At 39.0% G+C, this 5,657-nt stretch overlaps 1 pseudogene; it reads right to left on the reverse strand.

The window, feature by feature from the left end:
- Positions 1–336: 336 nt before the first annotated feature.
- The window catches only part of LOC102489183 (tripartite motif-containing protein 5-like), a 19,237-nt pseudogene continuing 13,916 nt past the window's right edge, over positions 337–5,657 (reverse strand).

Consider the following 5,657-nt stretch of genomic DNA (forward strand, 5'->3'; position numbering starts at 1 on the left):
ACAGTGAAAGGAAACCAAAAATCTTAGAAATAGTCTAAGTTATTTTAAAAAATCTATTGTTTAGTTTTCACAAGAGATAATTTTTATTATCACCATAATCATGCTATGGTTACTTTAAAGTGATGTACTGAATTCCAAATAAATTAGCTTATTTGATAGGGACTGATATGTTCTCACACCATAACGATAATGAAAATCTAAATGTATGTGTATATGCACTAAAGGTAGGACCGCAATAGTCGTTCCAGCAATGCCTGTGATCTAAGAAATGTAAATTTAGTAGAACTTAGTGCCTCTAAAGAAATATTCTGTACCACAGGACATGAACACATTTTATATTTTTTTATTAATTAGACAAGCAGATGTTTATTATTGAATTGAGATACATCAAAAGATGTTTTACACTTAACGGGTTGATTTTTCACACAACAATCCAAAGTATTAGGTAGTTCTTATAACAAAATTATTTATGAAAATAAAAACAGACATTTGTATAGGTTATTTAAGTTTACACTGCTGACATTATAGTTTGATTTTCCCAGTTTCCAGTATGTAAAGAGAAAGGATTTGAACTGAGACACTCTGGAACAAAAATCTCTACTCATAGTATATATTATTTATGAGTTTTTTTTTCCTTAACTCTGACAGATAGGAGGCATGATAAGTAAATTCCCACACTGCTTAGGACTCATTTTTTTAATGAGTGACTCCTATATTTGGTCTTTTCTAATATAGAAGTTGTTGATATCTTTTTTTCATCTCCGTAGTCAGTGTCATAAGAGTTTGGGTCTTAAGGACTTGGCAGAGGTGCTACCTCAGTTTCAGACTTTTTTAAATGAGGGATCAGTAATTTTTCCTTGGGAACCTGAGAAATGGTAAGGAAAAAAATCTCTCCTAGGTGCAAAAAAAATATTGAAAAGAATATGGCACAAGGCAATTTGCACGTCCTAATTCGACTAGGACATTCAAGAGGAACGAAGGGAGACGGCACAGAAAAGATGCTCACCATGGTGCAGGTGAGCTCAGGTGCATGAACTGCACCCAGGGCAGGAGCTCTGCACAGAAGTGGGTGAGGGTGTAAGACGGTTCAGGACCCTGGAGAGCACAGAACCATGGGAACTTCACATTGGCAAGGATTGAAATAGGGGAAAACACCCTCAGAAAAGTCACATGCAGAGAATTTATAAATGAGAAACCCGTGGTTTGTGACATTGAAAAAGGAGACAGTGCCAGCTTCATAGTCTACAAAAACTCCAACACGACAAGGAGGAACTGTCAGGGACAGGGTCAAGATCGAAGGATCTTCATACGCTTTATATTCAGATCGATTCTGAAGCCCTATAACCCAGTAGCCATATTGAGGCTGGTACTTTTTCTCTTGCATACCTGACATCAATCATAGTGGGTTTGAGATAAGATTTCAAACGTACTCCCAGGATCCAGGCACGTTTTTTGGACACATCTACTTCCCAGTAGTGTCTTCCTGAGGTGATATAGAGTTCACCCAGGACGCCATCATCTTTATTGTTACAGTAATATGAAGAACTTGATGTCCATTTGTTCTTATATTTTAATTGTGTTTGATCCACAGACATGATAATGTTTACAAGGTTTCTTGTAGAAAATGTCATCTCAGCTGTGAAAAAAATTGCAGAGATGAGTGAAGGATATGATTCAGCTTCGTTTCATATATTGTCATTACCTTCAGAGGAAACTTTATTCACATATCATTGGGAAAACAGAACATTGTAAAAACATAATTATTATGTGTATGTTGAAAAAATAAAATGGGGCTTAAATCATGAGTCCTAGAAGAGAACACAGAATTCTGAAAGATGGAACATAGCAGGTAACTTAAGAAAACTGCAATTTATGCTTACCCCAGTAGCATTGGGCATCTGTCAGCTCTGAAATGAGAAAAATCCATAATATTAACACAGGCAAAGGAGTTGGCACTAAAATCAAATTCCTCTCCATATTAGAAAATGTAGAAGAAGCTATGATAGCACATTAAACTAGTACATAAGAGAATGAACCAGTCACCTGGCCATTCCCTATCTAATAAGACCGTATCAGCAGCATGCAATACCCATCCTTTCTTATCTCCTCTTTCTACACCTATAAACTGAACCCTCTTCCCCATTTAAGACCCTCCCACCACTAGAATTACCAACCACACACCTGCTCCCTCCCCTCACCTTTGAAAACTTGCAACATTCCTCTCAGATCAGGAGCTCGGAACACTTTCTTCTGCTTGGGAAATGTTTTTGGCTTGTTCAGAATCAACTTCTTATTCCTAAAGATGAAAAAAATGGGCCACCACACAATGGCCTTGTGTCCCTTGAATGCCACTGATTTCCTATTATTTCACCTCACTGATGCACTTCCTGAGAGGGAGGGAGGAAGATTCCTGACTCAGGACAGATGAAATGTGGTTATATCCACCTTTCCACTTCTCTATGTGACATTGGGATGTCTTACCTCTTGAAGCACAATTCCCTCCTTCTGAAAGGAAATAATAAATCTTCCCCTTTCTACATCTTAGAACTCAAAGGAAATGATAAAATACTGAATTGTAAAACCAAACTTTGGGGGCCAGCAGGTGGTGTAGTGGTTAAGAACCTGGACTCCCACATGGCTGATTGCAGTTTGAGTCCCAGTCTTGACAGGATGAAAATCATGCTGGGTGGTCAGCAGGTGGCATGATAGTTAAGGTGCTGAATTTACACATGGCCAACCATAGTTCGAGAACTGGATATGGAAGCTTGCTTTCTCACTTCCTCATTTTTTCTCTATGGTGAGCACACATGTCCTGTAGCAAATTAAAAAATAAAAATGATGATTTTTTTTTTAAAAGTCAAATAATTCTCGGGACCAGCAGGTGGCACAGTGATTGAGGTGCTGGACTCCCACATGGCTGACCATGGTTTGAGTCCTGGACCTGGCAGTTTGCTTTCTCACTTTCCCTCTCTCTCTCCCTGAGTCTTTCTCTAGTCAAGTTTAAAAAAAATAAAAATAATAAATAAAATAGTTCTTTAAAAAAAGTTAAATAATTCTAAAAAAGAAAGAAAATCACTCCCAGTACATGTATGTGTTATGCCCAAAATCCAAGAGGAGAATGAAAGACAAGAAATTGCTGCATGGCTATTTCCTCAGAAGGTGATTTCTCACCTCCCCTCTCTTTGTCTTTGTCCCTCTCTGGTAAGTCCTCATGCCCTATGGCAAAAACATTAAAAAGAGAGAAAACTTTGTTCTCCTAAAAGATGAAAAAACCCCTCTGGGCCAACCAAATGGTTGAGGAAGCCAGATCCCACAAGGCCAAATGTACTGTTTGAGTCCTGGCTCTGGTGACATGGAAAAACATACTGGGCACATGGGCACCATGCCAAAAATCCTGGCATAGTGTTTCCTCACTCACCATTCCCTTTCTCGGTCTCTCCTTGACAAGCACATGTACTCTCTAGCAATTAAAAAAAAAAAAAAAAAAAGAAAAGCATATAACCTACTGAAACATTATTGCCATATATGTGGGTTCCCAGGGAGATGGTCAGAAAGGGAGATTGCAGAACCTGGCTCCTGAGTATCTGAGACTGATCAGGGCGGGAAGCCTACTAGGAAAGGCCCTGATGTTCAAAGCTTTTCTAAGCGAGGACCTTCAGATACATCTGAGCTCTCATGTCCTTTGGAAAAATTATAAACATGAGGCAAAGGAGATATTATGAATTCAAACGAATACTGGTCTGAGTGTTTTATGTAGAAAAAGGTCGATGCTGTCGTATGGGTGTGCTGTTTTAGACACAAGGATGTCACCTTTCCATACATTTGTAAAGTATGTGACTAAAATGGATTAACTGTTTGCAAAGGGTCAAAATACTGTTTTCAGAGATTCAAGTCTGTTTTTGGAAATCTAAATAAAGCCACTAAGAGGGACCTGGTCTCTACTATTGCTAAGAGAAGTATGAACAAAGTATATAGGAATTGTGCCAGGGGAAAATTCTCGGTACATAGCTGACATGGTAGATACTTCCTGTTCTCTCCACAGTAAATCAGGCACCTGATAAATATAGGACCAGAGATAGATGTAAGCATACAGAATGAATAAAGTGGCGATGCCATAGGGGTCAGAAATTGAAACACCTTACCCTTGTCACCAGTCCTGATCCAACTGTGTGGCTCCCCACCATTCAAACCTCCTATTGTAGAATCAAGTCTATTCTCAATCGTTACAGAACACTGGAACCCTGATTTATGAGTACACCCTTAAGATAACACTGCACCCAAATTTACTGCAGTGGGAAATAGTTTATTTTAGTCAAACACTAATAATTGAAATTATTAAGACTGTCTTATCATTCAAAAAGCCACATATCTCTTCTCACAGTACAAACATACCTTCTGTGGTCTATACGTACCTTTTCATGATGTCATTTGCATCCTAGGGAGAAAGGAAAAACTGGAGTTAAGAATAGTAGCCTCTCCTCATTTGCAAAGGTGCCCTCATTTACAAAGCTGTATCATGCTCCCACCAGACTCTTATGTGCTAGAAAGAGAAATCATCCCAGTGTGACAGACAAGAAAATAAAGATAACAAGAGCCATGATCCCAGAAGAGTCATGTATTTGGCAAGTTCCTTTTAAAGTAGAAACAGAATCCTTATAGAAATAGGAGGAAAGCAAAGGGTTTCTGATTAATGGAGATGGAATATTTTTACAAATAGAGAACAATGTTTCTCTTAAATATTGAGCCAATATACAGCATATTCTAGATTGAAAAATCTCATTTTGTATGCTCTAATAATGTACAGTGAGTAAATGTAAATAAATAAAAAAAGAAAAATAAATGAATAAAAACTTAAGAGAATACGGATTCGGGACCAGCAGTTAGCGTAATGGCTATGTCGCTGGACTCCCACGTAGTCGACTGCGGTTCGCGTCCCGGACCCGGTGGCTTAAACTCACACCGGGCGCGTGTGCGTGCATGCCCAGATCCCGAGAGGAGAATGGAGGAGAAGGGATTGTGGCGTGGCCATCCCCCCTGGGGGGTGATTTCTCGCTTTCTGTCTCTCTGTCCCTCTCTGTCTGTCTGGCAAACACACGCACCCTATAGCAAAAACCTCTCCAAAAAAAAAAAAAAAAAAAAAAAAGAATAGAGATTCAGGAAGAAATAGAAATAATTTAAAAATAAAAATTCTGGGGACCGGCAGTTGGCGTAATGGCTGAGTTTCTGGACTCCCATGTAGTTGACCGCGGTTTGAGTCCCAATCCCGGTGGCTTAAACTCATGCTGGGTTCATGTGCATGTGTGCCCAAGATCCCAAGAGGATAATGGAGGAGAAGGGATTGCAGTGAGGCCATTCCCCCGTGAGGGATGATTTCTTGGTTTCTGTTTCTCTGTCTCTCTCTTTCTGATGAGCGCATGTGCCCTATAACAAAAACATCTCCAAAAGAGAAAATAGAAATTCTGAACATTTAGAATAACAAAAATCAAACGTTTACTAGATGAGCTCTTCAGAATAAGATTGCATATGAAAAGATAACTCAATCTGAAGCTGCATCAGCAGAAAGTGCCTAATCTAAAGAGCAAAAGAGAAAAAAGAATTTTAAAATGGAGAGACTCAGAGATAGTGGAGTGACATGTAATATACCAGCATTCTTGTAG

Source organism: Tupaia chinensis, unplaced genomic scaffold (genome assembly GCF_000334495.1).
Source record: "Tupaia chinensis unplaced genomic scaffold, TupChi_1.0 Scaffold139491_1, whole genome shotgun sequence".
Taxonomy (NCBI): Eukaryota; Metazoa; Chordata; class Mammalia; order Scandentia; family Tupaiidae; genus Tupaia; species Tupaia belangeri.